Genomic DNA, 10,000 nt, shown 5'->3' on the forward strand with positions numbered 1-10,000 from the left:
AACTCCATTTATCAACAGTTTAGGTAGATATTGGACAGATTTGGTGCACAGTTTCCGTATTCCAAAAGTAAAACATTTGTCAACCCTTATTATCATATTAGACCATTGACACCAGATTATAAAGCGGTTGATTAGGTGCTGATTTTCTGATTCCTGACCACTTATAACAGCGGCGTCGTCTGCGAACTGGAACCAGTGGATCGGATTTAAAGTGCATATGACACAAAATTTTTTATTAGCTTGTTTAAAAGAGCTTTCACAATGATGAAGAACGGCGTTTATTTTATTGTCATAGCTCTCTTGGTTGCCAAGTTATTCAAGATTTTGATTTATGCAAATTAGACGACTTGTGACGTCACATAGTGGACACAAAATGATGTAAAATCACAAAAAATTGAGTATCTCTGAAGACAATTTCTGTATAGAACTGAAACTTTGTACAGTTCTTATACTCATTACAAAGTTCCATGATATGACCCACTGTGACGTTTCCTTAGCAACACAATGGGCTCCAGGCCCTCTCCATTCAAAGGGTAAAATCAGAGTTTCCCTCCCCAATAAGGGTTATTTGTTCTTGATGTTCATTCAGTGGGTGTGAGCGAATATGGACATTACACAGCATAAGCATAAGGAAGTCTGTTAGACTCTGAAGCAACAAAGAAGGCATTTTCGATATCGGAAAGGTAGAGGTCTGGTAACGAGTATGTTGCTATGGTGACATCATAATCACTATTACAATGTGTAGTTTTGGTAGCACATCAACCCTGCAAAATTTCAACCCTCCAGACTTAGTACATGCAAAGATATTCCATATTTTGTGATTTTACACAATTTTGTGTCCACTATGTGACGTCACAAGTCCTCTAATTTGCATAAATCAAAATCTTGAATAATTCGGCAACCAAGAGTGCTATTGCAATAAAGTAAATGCCATTCTTCATCATCTTGAAAGCTCTTTCGAACAAGCTAATAAAAAAATTTGTGTCATATGCACTTTAAGAACCTTAGGGAAAAGCCAAATTGACGATATTTTTCAGATTTAATGTGCTGGAGAAACGTGTTAAAACACAAGTTAAAAAGAAGAGGGCTGAGGCAATCACCTTGAAGTACGCCACGACCAATAGATATAAACGGAGTACGAAATTCATTGGTAATTATAGAGGTTTTGAAATCAGTGTAGAGACTTTTAACCAGAAGTTTGACATGATCAGGGATATGGTGGTAATGAAGAGCGGTTTGAATCAAATTGTGATGAACTTCACCAAAGGCGTTTTTGAGGTCTAGGAGAGTAATGACAAGAGAACGCTGCTTGGTACGAGCTTTGTTAATGATGTCAGCCATTTGAGCAGTATGCTCAAAAGTTCCTGAGAGACCAGGTGTAAAGCCTTTTTGAATTTCATGTTCAATATAATTATTAGCGGCAAGGAAGTTGAAAATGGCATTACGAAGGCACGAGGTAAAAACCTTAATAATAATAATAATAATAATAATAATAATAATAATAATAATAATAATAATATAATAATAATAATAATAATACAATAATAATAATAAAGCAGGGCTTGGAGTAAGGCCCCAAGAATATTTAAATAAGAATTTTTTTAATAGACACTGGCAAATATTATATAGTATCAAATAAAAGTCACAATTGGACCTTCCTTCTGCATGAATTTTTTTCTTTACCTTCTTCTTTGCGGGATTTTTTTTCTTGGCATTTTCCCTTGCAAGAATTTTTTTTTGGTTTTTCCCCACCCCGTCGTGTACGTCAGGAAAAATGACGTAGCATTTTAAAACATTTCTAAAACGCTACAACAATCGAAAGTTGTGTCGTAGGACTGTCGTAAGCTTGTTGTATATGCGCCAAAAATCGTACCGCGTAAATCGGTGCCGAGTTTTTCTTACGAAGATAGATGCTGCCAAGCAGGGATCGGACGAGGACCTTGTCCGACGACTGAGTAAAACATGGTTTGCAACTAATCTCTGGAGAGGCAGCTAATAGTGGCGAAGTGACCAAGGGCTACATGACCAACATGAGGAGCTACTGAGAGATATATTTTTGGTTCATTCAACTTTCCAGTGATGTAACAAACAAATCACCAGAATTATCATAAATTTGACTGATTTGTAGACTGAATCAACAGCAATTACTGTAGTATAGATTTCTATACTGATGATATTGAACGTCTAACGTTTGTAGTTACAAAATATGGGGCTTTTTTATTTTGAAGATACCGAAATTTGGCAGTTTTTGAATTAATCATGAAGCGAAAAAGAGCACCCTACCCCTTTGTTTTGAAGAACGATCTTGACTTGCTCATTAAATTTTTCTGGAGGATCTGGAAGGACAGTCGCTGAGACCACAGTGGTTTTTGGTAAGGTAGCTATGTCTTCAGATTTTGTTTTGGCCAGAGGGAAAACATTATTCAGCGTGAGATAAATCACACTGACAAAACGGGAAACGCTCGAATGGAACGCTTCTGAAGGCACACGGATGGAATTGTGCTCGTAAGAGACGCTCAGACCCTCATTTTTCACCTGAACGGGAAAAGAAAGAAAATAGAAATGTTTTTCGTTATAAAGGTACTGACGAAATACTTAAAAATATATAAAAAATCATATCTTCACCGCGCGCATTGAAGATAGTAGGGAACTTAATTAAGCACGCACATTTTTGAGTGAGCTGTTTTCCCTTATAACTTGTCTTTACACATCCACACTTGCTTTGCCAAATATCTTTATTCCATTAGCGATGATTAGTATAAAACTCTTGGAGACAGCACCGTCCGGGCACGCGAAATGTTCTCTTCCGGTTGCCGTCCGCGTCTCAAAAACGGGCGTGCTTAAGCTGCCTTCACACGTGAGGATGTAGGTGTCGTCATGCTTACTAACACGATTAGCAAATTAAAAGTGAGCTTCCCCTTTCTTCCTTCCTTGCTTGGAGGCTTTTGTCCTGTAATATAATTTTTCTCTACTACATTAACATTTTTATGAACTCTTTTGACAATGTCATGATTTGTTTTTCATAGCTTTCATATCTAGTATCATGTTACATAATGTAAGTGTTTTAGCGGTTGATGACCACTTTTTCGCCATTTCGGAAACACGTTGTTTTTAATCTGGACATAACTCATAGAATGGCGGCTTGGGGATAGGAATTTTATCTCCAGGCGTAGATAGTATCTCGCACTCGTTCGTTCTGCTCACTTGCGAGAGATACTATCAGCACTCGAAGATAGAATTCATATTCCCATACGGCCATATACATAGCGACCTTCAGGAGTACAAGAACGAGTTCTCAGTTCTGAGCACGCGAATTTCGAAAAATTTCTCTCTACGTACTGCGCGTGCCCAGTACAGAAACTCCAATCTGAAGGACGCTGTTCTGCGGCATATTGTAAAAACGACGCATTTCGTAGTAACGATTGCGGCATTTTGTAATAATGTGCGCATTGTGTAATAATGTGTGCAGCATTTTGTAATAAATGCAACCTACGCATTTTGTAATAAGGGCTGCAGCATTTTGTAGTATTTGTAAGTGTACGCAAATTGTAATGAGGTATCACAGGGCACAGAGGAGTCGGGATTAAATGCACAGCGCTAATCACCTTTGTCTACTGTTACAAGTAGAATACTGTGTTAACTTCCGTTTAGAATGAATGGTGGTAACTGCGGAAATACAAACGATGCGATCACCGCAGTTGTGATCCTTTATCCGTTTATTTTTTCTCTGGCTTCTCTAGTGTTTCGTTTTTGTTGTGGGTATCTCAGTTCGTGAAACTGAATACTGAGTTGATGGATCTAACCTAAATGGTTCTCAATCGAAACGTTTGGATACCATCTTTAACGGCGGCAGAAGTGATGGAAGGGGGAGAGGGAGACTTTTTTAGCTTGTAGGGATTTTTTTCCACGTCCACTGCCTTTGCAGGTTTTTTTTTTTTTGGGAGGGGGGGGGGGGGGGGGGGGGGCGGAAGGGGAGCAGTCAAGTGCCCTGCACTATTTTTTTGGGAGGGGGGTGGATATTTTACTGTCGCAATCTTAATCTTCACTAGCCACAATCTTATTGCCTGGAACAGGCTTCTGACAAATATTTTTGTATCTTTCACACAGTCGTTTTGCTTTACTGTCAAAATTACACTCAGGAGGAAACATAACCAAGTATCAGACACATTAATCAGCGACAGGCTCCTGTAAGCGGCTATTGCACAACTGATGGGGTTGCGTTGAATTTTTTGGTTTGATGTCTAGCGAAATAACAATTTCATTTATTCCTTCCCCTTTTAATAAAATTCTTTTGTGGTATGCAGTGGATCAAGGTTTTAGCTAGACTTCTGTTGGGTGATCAACCAGTAACCAATATGGCCCGGGTTCGATTCCCAGACTCGGCGTCATATGTGGGTTGAGTTTGTTGGTTCTCTACTCTGCACCAAGAGGTTTTTCTCCGGGTACTCCGGTTTTCCCCTCAAAAACCCTCAAAAACCCCTCAAAAACCAACATTTGACTTCATTGCGTTAACTTGTTAATTTCTTTTTACAGTGTCGCCGATTAGTGCTCTACAGCGCTAGAAGATTAGACACTTAAATAAAGTTCCTTGCCTTTCCTTTCCGTGATATGGGGCCAAAGGGACCATTCTTCTAGGCGGCTCTGGGGGTATGCCCCCCAGACAACTTTGCAAAATTGAAGCGTTTTTGGTGCGTTTTCCACGATTTTCAGCCGATAAATTTAACATATCGATTGGACTTGAATGATAATGCGTCAGCAAAGAAGGAGAAAAGAGACAAGTTCATTTGACCACCTTCCAAGCGAGATAATTGTTATGATTTTTGAAACAGCTGTACGATCTTCAAACCCCAGTGATGCCTGCATTCTTTTCCAGCGACTAAGAAATGCGTGCTCTCGATTTCGCCAGTGCGCCGATACTTTCACTTACTTGTTACCGAAAAATACCATTGTGACGGATCCCCGGGTATAATCAGTGTATGGCGGCTCATAAAGGAGTTCGGTCCTTCCAGTGGATTGATCCTTGAGTTAAGACGTATAATTAATAGCAACCGTTGGCACCATGCATGGCTCGAGTTATATGCCGTAGGTTTAAGTTGGTTCCAAATTAAGAACATTTTTTGGTGCAATAACATGCTATTTTCTTTTGTTTAGTAGCTTTTCTGTATCAGCATGTTTTCGGTTGTTGTTATTGCTGTACTTTGTTAATGCTGTTACCTGTTAAAGTAGCTTTTTGCCGGAAGATACAATAACTAATGTAAAATGCACCATGTAATACGAAGTTTAAAGTTGTTGTAATAACTAATAAAAGTTGTCGTTCAAAGTTTTAAAATTGCGATTTTCTTTCAGTACTTTCGTGACAGGAGAGATTGTAGTCTCCACATATTCCTATGCATTCTTCCGTGTTAGAAGAACCCCTCACTGACCCAGGGGTTTTACGACCGGCGACTCGTGGCCTTCAATCCTTCTCAAAAATTTTAGGGACACTTCAAAAACAGCACTCTATTGTAAAACTCCCCCATCCCCCTCTGCAAACAACGCTGTGTAATGGATTAAGATGTAAACTTCGGCACCCTCAGGCCCAATTTCTGCGTCCACAGTTCATGGCCCACTCCCTTAGCTAAAATCCGCCATATTGAATATCGATAAATCCTCGGATCGAAGTCGAGAACCAAAGGACAAGGTTTTGGCTGCCCGTATATCAGAAAAATTGCAAAAGAACAGTCTTCAGTAATTGTACTAAGGTGAATGTTAATTAAGTATGAATGTTACGTATTCATTTCATACTAATTAACAATCAACAGCCATAAAGATCAGCGATGTCGGTTGCAACATTAACATCATTGGAAAGACCGCATTACAATTTGCGCACACTTACAAATATTACAAAATGCGTAGGTTGGATTTATTAACAAAAGCTGCACACGTTATTAAACAATGCGCACATTATTACAAAATGCCGCAATCGTTATTGTAAAATGCGTAACTTATTAAAAATGCCACAGAACAGACGCTAATATCCTCTATATTGTTATTGTGTCGCCTATTAAAGCATGACTTGTAAGTATCGGCGAGAAACGGGTTAATTAAAGAGAACCTCATCGCCTACTGAAAACAAATTTAAACCGCAGGCAACAATCTTCTTGATTAAACTTTTGTGAACTTTCCTGAAAGAAAATGTTGGCATAAGAGGAAGCATAATTTTAAAATCGCTTAAAATAGGCGCCACCATCTTGAACTGTGACGAGTTGCGGTTGTCCCATTGTCCTGAAACAAAGCGTTTTCGACGTTGGGACGCAAATGAAATTGACAAAACTATTCTAAAACTCATTTCTTTCGGATACAAACACTTTTTTTCGAAAAAAATTCAAACTGATATTCTGCGATGATTGTTTTAACCGAGACCTACAAATGATCTTACCGGACTTTCCGGAGTAATCCTTTTTATGGTTAGTTTTAAATTCTTTGTTGCGACTGTTCATTTAATGTGGCAGCAATTCCCAGTCCATAATCATCAACTGCTTTGACCAATGCTCGACCTCTCCCCTGCCCTTCCTGTGGATGAAATGCAGGCGTTTCTTAAAGTGGTACTACGACCAAAAAAAAAAAACTTTTATTCATTTGGATTTCAAAACTATGTTAACTAAACACTAACTGACCCAAGTTTTAAGTTCTGATTTTAAAAAGACTCCTGTTTATTTTAACTGGAATTTTATTATTTATTGGTCCGCCATTACTAACTTTAAAATCTTGAGAGAGCTGGGTCGAGGAGAAAATGACGTCAAAGACTCACTAGTTTAAGAATTCAATGCGTGTGTACGCGGCTGAATTAATATGCAGCACGGGAGTTTCGGGCTTTCAGACTATTAAACCCGTGCTTTGCATATATAATAAATTGCGTTTACACGCTGAAATTTTAAGCTAGTGAGTAAATGACGTCATTTTCTCTAGATCCAACCCTCTGAGGTCCAATCGGCCAGTTTTGAACGTGAGTAATGGTGGACAGTGAAAGCCAAAACTTACACTCAAAATAAACAGCCTTTGGATAAAACTCAAAGCTCAAAATTTTGCCAGTTAGGTGTTAAGCAAACACGCTTTCAAAATCTGAAGGGAAAAGGAAATGATTTTTTGATCGTAGTACCACTTTAACTTATGTAACAGCAAGAAAAACTGCGATGCACATGCACTAGTATTAGCGTTATTTCAAATGAGGGTAAATGCCGCTGTTTATCCATACTTGAGGAGCAGTATTTGGGGGACATCTTGTGACGTCAGTTGTCTGTATTCGGAGACACGAATGATGTTGAAGTTGGAGAGAAGAGCAAGGGGACACTTTGTGACGCTTATTGAAATCTAAGTACGTGCATTTTCTGGACATATCTGGGGCTTGTTATATCAAATATAATTTTGAAAAATTCGTTGCATTATTGCGAGTTTCGTTTGGAAATTCAACACCAACATCTTCTCAGCTCTTGAACCGATTCTTTTCCGGGATAATGAAACATTCATTGATACAGTAATAACTTAAGGAATTCCAACTGGGCGGAGGCATTTACAGTTGTGTGCTCAGTGACCTGGTCTATGAATGGCTGCGAGGCTGCTGGTGACCTTGTATTGATACAGACCTCACTGCTGTAATTCTAATTAGTCTATATTTGTATCAAAACAGGGTTACCCGCAGCCTCGCTTCCATTCTTAAGGCAGGTAACTTAGCTATTGGCTATTTAACAATTATTCCATTCGCGCTTGTTGGATATCAGATGGTAAATAGCTTTAGCTACGCTTAACGCAATCATTTACCATATAAGGTCAAACTAAAGTATATGAGCTGATAATCGAGATTGAGTGAACCAATCAGAGCACGCGAAATGCATTATCCGAGGTTGAGAATTTAATAATTACAGTTAAACCAGCGATTACCAGGAAGTTGAACCAGGGACTACCAGGATCAAATTCAACGAGTGGTCAGAAAGGGTGTTGAACCTCAGATCTCCGGATCTCAAGGCAAGCGTCCTAACCACTGGGCCACGCTGTCTCTAGTCTTAAGCTGAGCCTTATTTATAAGCTTACCTGTTGAAGGCCTAACCAAGTGACCGCGTTTTCCGGCTCAAGTAAATTGCTGACTACTTGTGAAAAATCCTTTAGGTGTTCCTCTGAACTTATACTGCCTTGACTCGCGTTGTTATACTCGCCTAACAGCACGAGAATATCAACAGCTATTAACAAATCTCCACCGTATATCTCTGTTGGCCTTGTAACATTTTTTGTTATTGGTCTTGTTACGTTTACGAGTTGGGCCAAGGCTTCTCCGACGCTCGTGTTTGACTGGAAGCCATCTGTGGCAGCTTTGATCTGAGAGAAAACGGACAAAAACAGATGATTGTCTGCAGTGAACAAAGAATCAATAGCACAGCATGGTTGTCGTAGTGAAAGAAGGCATCAGTCTGCAAACTTTGAAGTCGCATCGGATATAACGTTTACAATCAATTTTATTCCCTTTTTCTTTCACAGAAAGCGTTTGTATCCGAAATATAGAAATTGTTATTTATATTTAGAGTCCCTAAAGGAATTTCATTCCATCTTATCCGATTTTAAGACTCGTTGAACTGAAGATTTTCACGAATCTCTCCCAAAATACCGCTAAAGTGTGCTGCTCGCACTTGGCGCTTTTGTCGCGGGCGATACTTGCCTGATCTTTGAGTGAGATGAACCCAAATGAGCTGCAGCCGAGGAAACTAGGGTCCTTCCACTTTAAGTCGTTAAGACACTCACGTGATGCGTTTCCTACAATGGTATTAAAGTTCAGAGAGATGAATATTCAGTTTTATACCGAGAACAGACGACATTTTCACACAAAGCGTTACGCGCGCAAACATTTTGTCTGAAAAAGCCTTATTTGAGTTCCCTACCAAGATGTCGATGGTATTAAATGCTTCGAACGTAAAAGCGGAATAAGGATATTCTTTTTTAAGAATAATTTGTTTTTGACTTGTTCAAACAGAGAGAGCGACAAGAGAATGGAATTGCATTTTTGTAGAATGAAAAAGCTTTAGTAAGTTTTCATATATGAAAGTTAGAATCAAAACTGAAAGCGGATTAGAAGAGATAACATTCTAAATGGTTAAGAACAATGCCAAAGAAACAAAAAACAATCAGATAAAACAAATTTGCATTCGTCTAGATCAAATTTTAATAAGATTTTGTCAAACAGTCTGAGTATACCTTATTTATATTTTATTCTGTTAATAAATGCAAGGGTGACCAAGTCGCAGGCACATCTTGTATGTTGACTTACCGCTGGCCCCATTCGGACACGGTTGTATGTCGATCCCAGCTGCAGCAGTTGCCGCCCACGCAATCCCTGTTATAACTTGAACCGGGCACTTTTCCACACCTGTCATACGAGAAAAGAGGTACATAAAGTATATCATTATGAGTTAATGTATATTCATTCAGAGAATTTGTGGCTTGTCTCTTTAGCCTTTAGGCGAGTGCATTTTGAGAACTTTCACATTCACGAATTGTACGAGAAGGTCGTGCGATTTTTTATTTATAGTATACTCAACAAAATTACCATCAGCCAATCAGAACGCGGTAACGGTGAGCTTTGTATATATCTCCTCCGATCCGTTTATGTTTACTTCAGAAACCTTTGAAACTCCTCGGTCCAACGTCGGAAATCTTCGAAAGACTTCGGTTGAACCTCGGACACCTTCTAAATTCTTCGGGTCAAGTTCGGAAATCCTCTTAAGTCTTCTGGTAAGCTTCGGAAAAAGTTCGGAGGCCTTCGGATGCTTTTTGGTCGCCTTCCGAAGTCTGTTAATTTTGGAAGCTTCGTGTCAACTTCGGAAAGCAAAATAATTGGTACTCCTGGGCCTGGTTGTTCGAAACTCGATTAACTTAATCCAGGATTAGTGTAAACTTTTGTTTCATGTTTTCCACTTTTTGGTGAAAGTTCCTGTTGCTTATTTTTGTTTTTCAAGACTGACTTCCTCTAATGTAC

The 10,000-nt window shown here is 39.1% G+C and overlaps 1 pseudogene; it reads right to left on the reverse strand.

Moving 5' to 3' along the window:
* LOC138035572 (adhesion G protein-coupled receptor B3-like) overlaps nucleotides 1–10,000 on the reverse strand; it is a 23,558-nt pseudogene that overhangs the window by 12,060 nt on the left and 1,498 nt on the right.

This window comes from Montipora capricornis, unplaced genomic scaffold, assembly GCF_036669925.1.
Source record: "Montipora capricornis isolate CH-2021 unplaced genomic scaffold, ASM3666992v2 scaffold_424, whole genome shotgun sequence".
In the NCBI taxonomy this organism is placed as follows: Eukaryota; Metazoa; Cnidaria; class Anthozoa; order Scleractinia; family Acroporidae; genus Montipora; species Montipora capricornis.